This window comes from Sciurus vulgaris (assembly GCF_902686455.1).
Source record: "Sciurus vulgaris genome assembly, chromosome: 13".
Taxonomy (NCBI): Eukaryota; Metazoa; Chordata; class Mammalia; order Rodentia; family Sciuridae; genus Sciurus; species Sciurus vulgaris.
In genome coordinates, this window is record NC_136474.1 from 49,490,815 (window position 1) to 49,506,774 (window position 15,960).

Genomic DNA, 15,960 nt, shown 5'->3' on the forward strand with positions numbered 1-15,960 from the left:
GAGGCAAAATCATTGTAAGCTACGTGTTTAGGGAAAGCTTCTAAGAGAATACAGACATGAGTTAATCCTTGGGAGAAAACAAACACACACACACAGGCAAAATGTGGGTGACGTATTTCGGAGGAATAAGAGGAACCATGTAGAGTTGTTAAATAGGAAGGGTCAGTGTGTGAAGTGCCATGCTTTAATTTCTATAATTTAGGATCTGGGTCTTTATTATACAAGTTATAAAGAGCTAATGGAGGTCTCTCAGCAAGAAGGGTGCATCTTGGAGGTAAGCTTATTTATAGAAAGTTGTGCTGCTCTCAGAAATTAGCACAAAAATTTTCCACAAAAGGCTTTTGGTTTGACCTGTATCTTAGTTGTAGACTCCCCCAAAATGTGATGCCTGTAGCAAAGTCTGGTATGTACACACTTTATTTTGGACTATGATTTCCCAAGAGACCAGAGGGGGGATTAGGAAGAGTACAACAGGAAGGAAAGAATTACAATCCAATTAAGCTCCTCATCACAATAGGCAACTGAGGTTTGGCTGCCCTCAGGTCCTCTAAGAGAACCTTGAAGAATGCATCTCAGAATTGTACATCTAAGAGGTGAAAGAGAGAAATCTAATCTACCAGTTCCTACACGGCATTAACAAGGGCCATGCTCACCTCTGGAGGTCTAAATATGCTCCAGAATGCCCCAGTGCATCCACACAGCAAAGGCAGAAGCTCTGGGACAGAAAGTGAGAAGCAATGTTATCAAGTTATACCTGCATGTAGCTGGTAGCCCCAGCTGGAGTAAAAAGTCGGGGGGCGGATTTACAAGAAGATCCTTCTGTAAGAGATATCTGCCAGAACCTCCAAGGGAAGGTAATTCAACCCAACACCATATTTAAAGGACCCTACCCAGTTCCTTCTCCATGGGTCCTCTGCACACAGGGTTCTGCTTATGTTACCTCCAGGCGTTAGCATTGTTCTTTTCCTTTCTTCCACTTCCCCCTAGGGTTCCAAAACAAATGACCGAAAACCAAAACAAAAATGGCTAAATCATAAAGATTATTTTTAAAATTTATTAATACAAAGGAAACCATTTTTCAGATTTCATTAATAAGGTCTTTGATGGCAAAATAACTACTAGAAGAAGTTGCCAGACAAGTTGTATATGTTCTATAGGTAAAAATTAACTGCCATAAGAAAGTTTTCAATCCCCAGCACCACCAAGAAAAAAAAAAAGTTTTCAGTAGATGTTTATGCTTTTTGGAAAGCTGTGTCTCCAATCAGAACAAAGGAAAGCTCTAAGGTCAATGCCCTGTCCATCCCTCTACTTACCAGGTCTGCTTTGGCAGAAGCAATACTTGAAAACACGTTTATTCAGAACTTCCACACACAACAGTATTCCTCATTCATTCATTCAACAAATTTGTTGAGGAACTACTAGAACCTAGGTACTGTTCTAAGTTCTGGGGATAAAGCTTTGAACAAAACAGACCAAGTCCCTGTCCTCATGAAACTTACATTCTAGTAGTAGGAGAAATATGCAAATAAATATGTAATATGTTAAATAATGATAGATGCTGGGGGGAGAAAAGAAAAACAGTGTAAGGGACGGTCGGATGAGAGGTGGAAAGATAGGCATTACTATTTACATATCCAATGTGGTATGTGAACAACGGTATTAAAGAAGCTGGGTAATGGGCCATGAGGATGTATGGGAGAGAAACACACCAGAGAGGGGAGAGAGCAAGTGCCAGAACCCTGGGGAAAGTAGCTTGGCTTATCCAGAGAAGGGCAAGGAAACCAGGGCAGCTGGAGCAGAGGGTAGAAGAGGGGATGCAAAAGTCACGGCAGTCAGAAAGGCAGTAGCCTGGGGTGGGATCACACAGGGCTTGGAGAGCACTGGAGGACTTTGACCTTTACACTTACTGAAATCAGAAGCCAGGGAAGAATTCTGAGCAGAAGAGTCACGTGATCAACCGACATTTGTAGAGGGTCATTCTGAGAGCTGTGGATAGTTGGTGGCACTGGGGTTTCAGTAAGGAGGTCACTTAGGAAGCTAGGTAAGAGATGATGATGGCCCAGATGAGGAACCACTCAGTGAGAAATGGAAAGATCCTAATTATATTTTGACACATTAGCTGATGGACTGGATGTGCAATAGAAGAAAAAGTGAGATATCAAAAGTGACTCTAAGTTTTTCTACCTGAACAACTAAAAGAATGGAGTTTGCAATTGACAAGACAAGGAGAATTATAGATTTGAGGTTGGAAAAAGTAAAAGTTCAGCTTCAGGTGTAAGCATGAGATATTCATTAAACATTCAAATGGTGGGGTCAGCTAGGCAGCTAGATGCAAACAGTCCTCTCTTTATAGAATTCCAAGGTGCCCAAATTTCTGTTGCTGAATTTCAGTTAAATTACCAAAGTCTTTCATTAGTAGGGTTCAAATTCCAGTTGCCACAGGATGCTAACTGTGAGTAGCTGCATAAAGTACAACTTCACTGCTTGTCAGTTCACAAGTCACTACATAATAGATGTATCTCCTGAGTTATGACCAATCACCTCACTTCTTTCCGTCTGCCTGACTCTGATTGTTCATTGCATATCTGCTATTTAGGTCACACACATATGGTAAAATGTGTCATTGTGTCGTCTTCTGTCTCCCTATGATACAACCTGACATTCCATGAAAATGAATAATCAAAAGAAATTGACCAGCAAAGATGAAAGTGGTAACATTGGAAGTGTAATTCAATCAAGTATAAATGGAGCTATAGAAAATATAGCTAATCTGAGGATGCTGGCATGACAACTAAATAAGACACTAAATAAGCAGCTACTAACAGTCAAGCAAGTTTATCAACATAAAGGAGAAAAGTGGTTGTAAGGAAAAAAATGAAGACATCACAGAGAAAATTATCCCAGGCAAAGTACATGAAAGGAAACTCGGAGATATTTCACAACACTGAAAGCACAAAGGCTAAAATGTTGGAAGCTGATCCAAACATAGAAAGGGGTATAATAATTTGCCAAAGCATATAAAAAATGCTTACTCCATATTGTGATACACAAAGAAGAAAAACTCAAAATCCTCCTGATTAGTGTTTTATAAAGAAACAGAATACTTTAATTCTCAGTGTTTCTAGTATTTTAAATTAATGTACTAAATAAATCCTAGTTCTTATTTCTTTTCATTTTTCTATCCATTTATGACCAATGATCAGAGTCTGATATTTTGACAAAATTTTAAAATCCACAGAAAAATAAAATTTTTCTCATTGGTCACCAAGAAGACTTTGTTCAATCTCAGCCTGCACAATCTTTTTTATAGTCTCATGCTGCTGTACAAAACTAGGATGGCCCATGGGGAAATAGGGGTTTTAGGATGAGATCCAGGCTGAAGACACAGTTGGCAAATTATCACTACCTGGATGGTATTTCTGAAGAAGATCACACAGAGAGTGAATGTAGGCAAGATGGTGTCTAAGGACGGAGCCCTGGGGAACTCCAATGTTTAGTGGTAAATGGAAGGAGAAGAAATAATCAACAAAGATGAGAAGAAGTTGCTAGGGAGGTAGAAGAAGAACAGAGAGAGTGGTGTTCCAACGCCAAGAAAGGAGGAGGAACTTTCAGGAATAATCAATTATGGTGCTGGTAAGACCAGTAAGACAAAACTGAGAACTGACCACTGTGTTTGGCAGTAAATGGTTCATCTGACAAGAACTACTATAGTAAAATGATTGGGATGAGTCAGATTGGGCTGAGTTGAAGAGAGACTATGAGGAGGGAAGAGGAAGGACAGCGATTCCTTCTGCGAAGGCTTTTCCGTTGGGCGTATCCAGGATGGGATGGACATCTTCTTCAGTTGGACGCTACCTCAGCACATTTGTATGTTGACTAACTTAAATAATCATAAAGTTGATACCTGGAGAAACTGATGCCCGAAGAAGCAACAATTATTAAAACAATATACTTGTCCAGAAGGGGAAGAGTGTCCCCTATGCAGGGACAGAACCTGACAAAAGGGCCAGACATTTGACTCCTTCAGGACTCAGCAGGCTCAACTGTAGAATGAGACAGGGCTACACCAAAGGTTCTCAAGTGTGGTCCTCAGACCAGCAGCATCAACATCACCTGAGAATTTATTTAAAATGCTAAGTCTCAGGCCCCATCTAAGACCCATTAGAAGGAAACAGGAGTCTGTGCTTTGACAAGGATTCTGATTGCTCCCAAGTTTTGAGAGCCACTAGACTAAATGATCTATAACATCCCTCTGGCTCTAAGGCCTGTCAATCTGTGTTCCAATAATCTGTTCCTTCACATTTTGTTAAATTAAACTTTCATAATACTGTGGTCTTATTTTCAAGTGAAAGTTTCTGAAACCCACACTGTTTTCATCAGTTCAAAAGAGCCAAACGCCTATGCTCAAACTCCACAAACAATAATGAGATTTACACATCTTAAAATCAGGTTTATACCATTTCCAAGAATAACCTTTTCATGGTGACGTATTCAACTTAACTTCAAGGGCATCAGTAAAGCTCACATCTTTTTTCTGCCATTTTTTTTTCTAAGATGGAAGTATACTTTTTAATAAGAAAATTGAGGGGAATTAAGAACTATTGCTCTTAAGTTGCTTTGTATTGCTTAAAGTTTGCTATTCCCCAGGAGCAAAGCAGACAAGGAAAGACAGGTGACATTAATCCCGTTCCATACTGTTGTTCTTTGTGGAGTTCGGACTCTCCAGCCACACACTTGGAGGAAATTTCATACAAACAGAGGAAACCAGACTCTTTCTGGGAGAACTTAGTAGTTGACTTACTACATTCGACATTGATGCCTGCTAAAGATAAAACCTGGGAAAAGACCTCCAGCTCCTATTCTCCATTGTTGCTGCCTGGGTCCTGTGTGTGTCTGAACTGTGTACACATTTCCCGGGGTGGGGGCGCCATCAGTGCGCAGCTGTCTGTGACAGGATTGCTGATGTTTACAGTAGCAAATGAGCGCTGCTCCATGCCAAAGCATGGTGTTTCTTATTTTAAAGAGGAGAACAATACCTTTTCTCCCCCAACTCCATTGTTATTTGGTTTACTAGATTTTCAGGAGAAGGAAACAGTAAATTACCAAAGAAAAACGTGTAAATCTCACCAGGGTGTGCTTGTTTGAATTTGGGTCAAGTTTAGCATACTGATCAGATGTGATGATATGGATCCTCTCTGTTTTATGGTAAGTTGGTTTGGGAAAGTGAAAATTTAAAAAAAGATGATTAGACACTTTCCTGTGTTGATGTCCACACCTTTCTAGAAGCTCCAAGTTGAGCCAGCTGTCCCGAGTGTCCAGCGTGGTGGCTCCAGAAAGCCAGCTGGTTAGTGATCCAGAAGGCCTCTGTCAGCTGAGAACACTCACTGCCAGCAAACCCTCTTCTCCATGGTCTCCCAAAGTGTCTTCCTTATTTAATTTAATTCCATGAATTCCTTATTTAATTCCGTGAATTAACATTGTATTCTCCCACCAGTGTCTGTGAATCGTGGTGTGTTGGGAAAGAAAGGTTTGCCCCAAAGTACAAATCCTTTTCAAACCACATCTATAGAAAACCAGTGTTAGAAAGAAGTTGGAGGAGGAATAAAGAATTTACCTATAATCCAAATAAATCATTTGTTTCTTCTTTCTACTCAACAATACTTTCCTGAACAGCCGTCGGTACCTGCCTCACTCAGTCAGATTCCTCTCCTCTCCAGTATTGCTTCTCAATCCTGAGGAGTCACCTAGAGAGCTTCAGAAAAACTCTGAGCCTGGGTCCCCATCACAAGGATTCTGAGGATTGTTAAAAGTTCCCCATGCGGCTCCGGAATGCAGCCAAAGTTGAGTTCCTTGTCTACTGCCTCACTCTCTCTCCCTCAGCTCCCAACTGCCCTTCGAGACGGCCCCTCCAGCCCTCCTCCGCCCTAAGATATTGAGACATTTAGGCAAACCTGGGGGTTCTTAGGGCACTGATTCCCAAAGAATCTGCCAGAGCACTTACCAAACCTACCCATTCCCAGCCCCCTCCAGGGGCTTCGAGGTTCTGACTTGGGAGTTCTGAGACAAAGACCTAGAATCTACATTCACATCCATGAGGTACTATGGATAGCAAAGTCTAGGAAATCCCTTTTTTTTTTTTTTTTTTTTTTTTTTTTTTTTGCAGTGCTAGGGATTGAACCCAGGGCCTTGTGCTTGATAGGCAAGCACCCTATGAACTGAGCTATATCCCCCGCCCCTAGGGAAATACTTTTATAGGACGTTTCTACTTCATGTAAGGTCTGTAGACTAGCAGTATTAACATCGCACAGGAGCTTGTTAGATGTACAGAATCTTAAGTTCCATCTCAGACTCACTGAAGCAGAATCTGCATTTTAACCAGACCCCAGGTGATTCATATCACATTAAATTTCTCTACTTGGGTCAGGGATATAGCTTGGTGATAGAGTATCTGCCTATTGTGTGTAAGGCCCTGCAGGGGATAGGGGGGAATTCTCTAGTTGATTTCCCTAACATTGCTCTACAAAGCTTCGGTTCTTCATTTTTCCCTATTAGATTAATTCAGACTCATTGCTTCTGTGGCAATGATAAATTATTATTCCTGAGAAATAATCGCATTGAGACTGATGAAAATACATTGCCTGGATTACTATAAATGGCCAATTATTTTAATAAATTTTCATGCGTGGATATTTCTGGCGTCAGATTCTACTTTTGGCGATATGTAAGATGAGCCTCAGAGAGCTCAGCCCTGATTCAAGAGCTGAATGTTGTACTCAGTTGTATTATTTATATAAAAGTATAATAGACGCTCATGAAAAGCTTTAAAGTGCCAGGCACAGTGGCACAGGCCTGTAATCCCAACAGCTCAGGAGACTGAGGCAGGAGGATTGCCAGTTCAAAGCCAGCCTCAGCAACTCAGCACCTTAGGGAGGAGCCCTGGGTTGGATCCCCGGTACGAAAAAAAATAATTTAGAGAAATGACATCTGCACTGCAGCTGAAACCTGAGTGGCTCTAAGTCATTGTCACCAGTGTCCTCGTCCTCTCTGCTTGGTACTGTCAAGACACCTCAAGTCAGCTACTTCTTAGTGTCCACTGGGCAGTGTTCAGGAGACAAGGTCAGCACACCAAAAACCAGTCTTACTTCTAAACACTAGGAATGAACAGTTAAAAGACAAAAATTTAAAAACAATATTGTTTAGAATTTAAAAAGCTAATAAAACATTAAATACTCAGGTAAAAATCTAACAAAACTTCTGTGTGCTTCCTTTGAACTGTGAATTGAAATGCATGCTGTGTTGACAAATTAGAAGATCTGGCGAACTCAAAATGTCAATTCTCCCCAACTTCACCTATAGATTTAACATGATTCCTATCAAAATCCCAGCAAAACATTTTTTTTAAAGAATGAAAAAAAAAAACCTTTCTCTGTAAAATAAACAATGCAACACTGTAAAGAGATTTAAAGGACTAGCTACAGAGTGGGGAAATACTTGTAAAACACATTGTTATAAAGAACCCTCAAAATTTAGCAGTAAGAAACAAAACCAAAAAAGTGGACAAAAGAATATAAGAATGACAAATAAATACATGAAAAGATACTCAACATTATTGGCAATTAAGGAAATGCAAATCAAAACTAGGATAAGGTACACTATACGCTTTTTAGGATTACTAAAACAAAGAGTCATGGGAACATTAAGCACTGGATAGAAAAACAGACTCTCATTTTGTGGGCTGCGGGAGTTCAAAATGGTATAACCACTCTGGAAAATCATTTGATGGTTTCTTTAATTGAACAGACAATCATCATATAACTGAACAATGCCACCCCAGTTATGTACCCTGGATAAATGAAAATTAAAGCATACATACAAATATTTATAGCAACCCTATTTATAATCACCAAATCAGGAAACAACCCAAATGTACTTCAGTTAGTAAATGGATAAACAGACTAGAGTGCATCCATCCAGTGGAATACTACTCTGCAACAAAAAGGGAAACAACTGCTGATAATGTCTTAGCCCAGGATGCTGTAACAAAATACCATAGATGGGATGTCTTAAATGACAGACATTTATTTCTCATAGTTCTAGAGGCTAAAAAGTTTAACCCAGGGTCCCTCATATTCGATTCTTGATGAAGATCCTCTTCCAGGCTTGCAAGAGAGTAAACTTCTCACTGTATCTTCACAAGGAGAGAAGAAGCTCTGACATCTCTTTTGAAGGGAGCCATCCAGAGGGCTGTCCACTGAGGGTCTAAGCACAAGAAAAGTCTCCAAAGACCTTGGAGCTACCTAGGGAATCATGCTCCAAAGGAGCCACTGGAGTGTGGGTCTCCAGGGTAGCCCTGGATAGCTACCCTGACCAAAGCTGCCAACATGTGGACAAAAGCCAGAGTAAACCTGCTATGGGTTTAGGTTAAATATGAAGAGGGAAGTGAAATCCTGCACAGAATTTAATTAAAAATGACAAAATTATTATAGAGAAGGTAAGACAGTTTACTTCCTTTACTAGCTGGGATGGGATAGAAGACTCTCCAGGCTGCTTTGTGTCAAGGAACTATTTATTTAGACTTTTCAAAGTGAGGGTAAATTATGTTATATAAAGCAAGGTAAATTAAAATTTTCAGTTAGTATATGGAAAAACTAATGCACAATGGTGATATCTCAAAATATTTTTACTGTGTATACTATATATTCTTTGTACATGTTTCTGAAATTCATCCCTTATTTGGCATGAAACTTCATGTATTTACCATAAATGTCCACCAGAGGGAGACTCAAGACTGTGTTTTCCCCTCGGGACCTTGAGACTCATCAGGTTTAATTCCTATACTAGAGCCAAAAATCTCTCCCAGGCAAGTGAGTAGAATGAGGCAATCCAAAATAGAGAAGAAATTTATGGTTCTGAAATGAAATAAAAAGATAAAGAGGAAAGAGGTGGTTCTGTTCTCTTTATATGTCCCTGTTTTTCCTCTAGGGCATGAAGAGACTTTCTCCTCCTGATCCTCTGGGGTTTGCAAAGCTGGACTATTTGCTTTTGAAAGTGAAGTCCTTAGGATTCCCGGCAATGGCCAAGACTGTGTAGGAATATTCCCACCCCACCTACCCAGGACCAAAGGAATGTGTCTTGTGACTCACAGGAAACATTTGCCAAATCCAAGAGATCCCTGGAGGGATGTTAACTCCTCTGACACTTTGACAGGGCCAAGGTAATCCAGTCCTAGGCCATGCTATGGAGTTTGGTGGAGGATGGGTTTAATCTCTCTTACAAATCTTCATTTGTTAATTTGCTCAACAGAGGCAGTGTGTTCCCCGCCCCCCCTGCCCCCAACACTGGGTATTAAACTGCTGAATCGGCCTCAAATTTGCAATCCTCCTTCCCCTGCCTCCCAAGTCTCTGGCAGGTACCACTAAGCCCACCTATTGTTTTACTTTTTAAAAGGTGTCTCTAGGAACTGGAAACAACGCTTGGTGGTAGTATATGCTCAGCATGCGAGTGGCCATGCGTTTGATCTCCAACACAACCAAAAAAGAAAAAAAAAAAAAAAAAAAGTCTAATTACAGGAAAGATCTAACAATGAAATGAGCCCATCATTAAAAGCACAAAAAGACTATTCTAAAGTTCTAAAGCAGATTTCTAAATAGAATAGTTGTTACTGTAGTTAACATTTGAGAGTCAAGAAAATATTTATTTATCACCAAAAACAGATTTAAAACTAGAAAAGATTTTTTGACAAACAGGTATTAAGTAATATACCAGTATAACTTCAAGGAGCTGACAGTATTTTTCTCTTCATATCAGACATATGTTGTTGCACTTTCCATTCATGATCACCAAATTTCCTATGTTAAGCCCCCAAACTAGATCTTGAAAATGAAAATAAAATTAAACTTGAGCTTACCACCCACTAGGGAACAAACACCTCTGCGTGGCTTGGTTACACAATCAAAAAACAAAAAATGACTTTAAATCCCAGTTTAACATCTAGGACTTGGGGGCTTGCAGGGTGGGGGTAAAAGTCGGGTCAGAGCAAAGTACTTTTCCCTTAGTACTAAGTTAAGCAGGCTGCTGGTACAAGGAAGCATTGAGTGGTTAAGACTTAAAGTTAACTCACTGGTTAAGAGTTAAAACTGGTTAAGAAGACAAGTTCACAGGTCTGTAGTGGAAAAGAACCAGGGTCTTAGTATTCTTTTCCTGGGGCTTTAATCACCTAAGGGAATTGGTGAAAACTGACATAAAGGACAGAAGTTTTAGGAGATCCCTTCGCCTATGGTTTCTGCTGTAAACTGTTCTCACCAGAACCTGGGACTGCAGGTGCTGCTGTTGCTGCTGCTTACAGGTTGGGGCCGCCACGGGACTATCATGGCCTCAGCAGAATTTAGTGGACAGAGGTCTCACGATGTCTGCAGGGAGTCATGGGAATGAATGGGAATTCATCTTAGGTTCCAGAGGACATAAAATGACCTGTTTCTGCTAGTTACACAGTAAAACAGAAATTTAAGAAGGAAAAATGAACCAGCATAAAATGTCAACTTAGTTGCGGCTGCTTGGGTCCTAGAGGAGAAGAGGTGGGCTGAACAACTGCAGAGACTCTGACACCTCGCCATTTCCTTTTGTCCATAAACAGACACAGAACTGCAAGAACTTTTAGAGCCAAAGGTTAATCACAGAAAGGGATCGGTTTCCATCTCCCAGAAACAAATCTGTGTTAGAAATCTGATGACATGTTTCTGGATTGACCGTAAAAAACATTTTCCCAAATAACATCAGCTGACTCGCTGGATTCTGTCCTTGGGACTATCCCCAAACTCTTTGGGGAAATCACTGTATTAAATCAGCTCAGTTTTACCAGAGAATGATACAATTTGCAAAGCTATGTCATACAACCACATAATTAGTATAGATGAAAATACTATTAATTCGAGATAAGCATTTGTCCAAAAACTTGCTGTTATCAGATCTTGTGGGGATTTATCTCAGTCCTTTGCCAATCAGAAACACAAAACAGAATTAGATGTGAAAATGGAGTCCTCCACTTTATAGGAATAGGTCCCTGTGACTCTTTTCTTAAAAAGAAAAAAAAAAAAAAGCTCATTTATTCACCTTCTTTTCTTGATTAAAAAGTCAGCTCTGATAGGAAATAATAAACAATGAGCCTTAAATTTTCATATTACCTTTTTAAAAAACTTTATAAATATTGCCTTTTAAAAGTAGCTTAAATTTGTCCCCAAAAATTGTTATACTTAGGTCTGAAATCCAAAAATATACAGAATTCTTTTAGCAGACTTTAAAACATAATAAAAATATAAAGTTTCCTTATCGTCCATTTCTTATAAAGAATGGAAATTGTACATGATAAAATAACCAAATTTCTTCACAGTCAACTTTTAAATGACATTTAATGACAAAATGAATTCATCTCAGAGTTTAATATGCACACTTTCTAATGACAACGTTGTAAGATAAAGTGCCACAAAATTATAGAAAGATGTATAACAATTACTATGTAACTGTAAATTGTTAAACACTGTAGTAAAACTAACCTGGTTTAATATGGTGATTTCCCCCAGGTGCCCTGGACAAAGCTCAGAGAAACATGTGACTTAGCCAAAGGTATACAGTAGGAGCAGTGCATGGCAGATCCGGGTCTAGAATGCAAGTCTCCTACTCCAGTGCTTTTACAGCCATCAGGATGTTCCCAGTCTCCCCAGCACAAGCCCTTGCCAGCTTAGCACGTGCCCTCTCCCCTGCTGAGTCTCTGGACCTACTGGCCTTGCTTCTCCAGGCCTCACATCCTACCTGGCCTCCCCCAGCTCACCTTTCCCTAAGGAATTTTCCTTGCCCTCTGTTAACAAGGCCATGCTCACAGACATCTTGACTCTTTTTTCTTCAACAAAAATCCACATCTTAGCTGGGCACAGTGGTGCATGACTGTAATCCCAGCCTCTTGGGAGGCTGAGGCAGGAGGATGGAGAGTTCAAAGCCAGCCTCGGCAATGGCAAGACACTAAGCAACTCAGTGAGACCCTGTCTCTAAATAAAATACAAAAAAGGGCTGGGGATGTGGCTCAGTGGTCGAGTGCCCCTGAGTTCAATATCCAGTACCAAAAAAAAAAAAAAAAAAAAAAGCCACATCTCCTTCCCTCAACTCTAGAACTAGATTATTGTTGCAACTCCATACTGCTAGAGGAATTTTTCTACAATGCAAATTTCTTCCCCAATTAAAACACCAAGGTAACAGTTTGCTTGCCTAATAAATTCATATGTCTATCCATCCACTAAGGAAAAGGGGCTCTCTCTCTCCTCCAAGGTGAAAAATGCACTATTTCTGGAGAAAAGCATAAACAGTGGTATCTTTAGACCAAATTCCCTGGGGGAGTTGCTACCCTTTAGTCTATGCCCAGGGCCAGTTATACCTCATCACAGAACCAGGATTAAGCATGCCAATCCCCATCTACCCACATTGCCTACCCGGGGTGATGTCTACCTTTGAGAATAGATATTTCAGCACAAGAAAATTCTGATCTTTGATTGGAACAAGATCAATGTAATAATGGGACGAGCTTAATAAAGTGAAAAGTAATAATAGGTGCTCTCAACAGGGAACACCTGTCATAGGCCACTCACTAGTATTAATTAATTCATTGATTACACATACAAGAGTTACAGTCTAGGCCTAATTTAAGGTCTGGTGGTAAAACAGACATGCTGTTTGGGGAGAACGTGACAAAGATCAGTACAATCAGAATATGGGATTCCAAAAGGAAGTGGAAAGAGATGAGACCCAAGAGACAAGCTTAGCAAACAATGAAGGAGGTTTAGGATCACATGATAGATCTTTTACATTCATCTTTTATAAATGAATAAAAGAAGGAAGGAAGTCACTGAGAAGTTTTAAGTGGAGATCAATGGGAAATGAGAGAAATTAGAAAGTCTGACAGAGAGCAGAGGGAGAATTGATGGTTCTAGTGACTATTTGAATGAGACTGGGCTGGATATGGAGAGGGAGCAGTTGAAGAGGGTGCCCATGTTTCTGCTTTGGACAGCTGGATGGAAGGAGTTTTCATTAATAGAGATAAGGAAAAGGTGCAAGTTTAAGGAAGAAGAGAATTCTGGGTTTTGTCTATTGAATTGAAGATGGTGGAATAATGAGCTACATTGGTCAGAGTCTCCAGAGAAACAGATCCAAAAGGATACATAGATATATGAGAGGATTTACTATGGGAAATTACTCAAACAACAGTGGAGGCTAAGAAGTTCAATACATGCTCCCACAAACTAGAGAACTGGAAAAGCCAGTGGTGTGTTTCAGGACTGAAACCTGGGAGGGTAGAGGGCTGACTACTCTTCTAAGTCCCAGAGTCTGAGGCCTGAGAACCAGTCCAATGTCAGAGGGCAGAATAAAACAGATATCCCAGCCAAGAAGAGGATGAATTTGCCTTCCCTCTGCTTTTTGGCTCTATCCTCAATGGATTGGATGATGCCCACCTGCATCCCTGAGAGCGGATTCAAAGGCTAAGCTCTTCCAGAAATAAGATTTTGCCAGCTTTGGGGCATCCCAGTCAAGGTGACACATAAAATCAACCATCACACTAACTTCCAACAGGCAATGAGACATAGTAGAGATCTGGAACTTCAGTAAGATAGTAGAACTCAAGTTACAGATTTGGAAGTTTTCACTATCTCAATCATCTTCACCAAAACTCCAGAAAAGGCCATCTTATTTTTCACATTTTACAACACATATCTATTGCTTGCAGGGACCTAGAACACTTTCTCTCTTCATTTGTAACAATCTTCTCCTTTAAAAAGAAAGAAAAAAAAAATCTTTCACCCCATTTCAGACATATGTTCCAGTGAAGTCAGTGTGGTGCCTTGTGTCCCCAAGTCCAGTGGCCCAAGCTGGGCCATTATGGTACCTTACACTTCAGGCCACAGTCTTGGGGGTAACTTTCCCAGAAGAATAAGAATCCTGATTTTTATAAATTATAACCCTGGTAGAGTTCCCCTTCTTCTCAGTACCTGACTACTGACATACAGCACAGTGAAAGGGAATCAAACTGAGGCCCAGGTGAAGCAGAGGATGAACAAAGAGGAACTCTACCTGCAAAAAGACCTCAGTCCCAATTACTTTCTGCTACACCTTTACTCTTCCAGTTACAAGCACCATCAAAGTCTCCCAGGGTTTCAACTAGTTCGACGTGAGTCTCGGTCACAAATATCCAAAATTCCTGATGAATGCACAAATTGGGATTTGGACAGTTTCACTTGTCTTATCCAGGCAAGTAGTAGGCAGAGCTTGAAATCAAACCCAGTGCATTCTGGCCACTGCACCAAGCTGCAGAGCACGAGATTCTAAAGTGATGCCTGCTTTCTAGATAAGGAAGTTAAGATGATACCGTTAAGAAAATTAAAAAAAAAAAAAAAAAAAAAAAACAAGTCAAGAGCCAGGTTCAAATTCATACAAGCTCAATTACTGCAACACTAGGTATATCTCTTTGAGCCCTATTTGTAAAATGAAATAAGTATCTGCTCTGTTTACTTCATTCATGTTTGGTTTAATTAAAGGAGCTAATACATGTGAAAGCATAGAAAATAGTAAAGAACCTACCCCAGGTAACTATTGCTAATTTCTATCTGCAACAGAATTGTGTTTTAAATATGTCTCTCCCTTGGTGCTTAAACCCACAGTCTTAGGGGTGGGAAACAAATCTGGAATGTTATCTCATCCATGTTAATTTCCATCTGAATAAACAGTCACTTCTGTGTTATTGTTGTTACCGAACATTTATTGAAAGCCAGACAGGGTCTGAATGCCCTGCAAAGTACAAAATCTAGAGAAGTCTCTGGGAAAGGCAGGAAATCCAAAGCAATGGTTGGCATTCTGCTTGGAAACAAGAAACCAAAGGTGTGGTTTCCAAACCTCTTTCAGAATTAACATAGTACCTTATCCACATTACTGAGCCTGTTCTTGCACCATCTTTTCCCATTCCCACCTCTCATGGGGCATTTGGAAGACTGGTAAGATAATTCAATGTACATACCGAGGGAGATGGAGTATGATATCCTGTAATTAGGCTTGGTTCTGTTTCTTGCAGATACCACTTCATTTTGGAAACAGAACTCTCTCTCTTTTCCTCGGGGGCATTTTTAATGACATCATGCAGATGTCAGTGCTTCTATTCGCTGCACAGGTGTACCATGCTTAAACAATAGGAGGTTCTTTGTTCTGAAAATGTGCATGTAAATCACATTTCATCAAAATCAAATTATATCCAGAATGCAACAGGAGAGCTCTCTATTTCTGGAATCCCTGTGGAAAATCACCAGGGAGGCAGTATTGTGTAAAGAATGGAAGGTGGAGGGGGAAAAAACAAATAGGAGTCAGAAAATCAAGATCCAAGCCCCAGTTCAATTCTTCCTAATTGTGTGACTCCTGGCAAGTCATTAAACTTTTGCCCAATAGTTTTCACATATGTAAGATGGAGAACACTATGATTTTTTAAACCTATTTCATACATTTTTGCAAGTACCTAATGAAATGTTTTAGATCCCAGGAAGCTGAGGCAGGGGATCGTAAGTTTGAGGTCAGTCTCTGCAACTTAGCAAGACCTTGTCTCAAAATTTTAGAAAAGGAGGACTGAGGATATAATCCAGTGGTAGAGTGCCTCTGGGTTTAATCCCTAGTACAGCAACAAACAAACAAACAAACAGTAGGGGAAAACAGAGAAAAAGAGGAAAGATTAGAGCCATGTCCTTTTAAATTTTGATCCCTATTCACAAAAATCCACTTATAAGAATTGGAAACAATGCAGGGAGGAAGGCAGAGGAATCCTCTTAAGCAGCAGGCATATTGTTACCCTTAGTAAGTACTCAATATATTTCTTGAGTGAATGAAAAGAAAGTCTGATTCTGCCACCATCTATTATCCTAAGAAATCACAAATAGGACTAGG

The 15,960-nt window shown here is 40.0% G+C and overlaps 1 long non-coding RNA gene across 1 annotated transcript in view; it reads right to left on the reverse strand.

Moving 5' to 3' along the window:
* Positions 1–15,960, reverse strand: part of LOC306642547 — a 138,774-nt gene that overhangs the window by 54,071 nt on the left and 68,743 nt on the right. The window contains exon 2 of the long non-coding RNA XR_013758590.1: positions 891–983. This is a non-coding gene — a long non-coding RNA (uncharacterized lncRNA). The remainder of the gene's footprint in view (positions 1–890; positions 984–15,960) is intronic.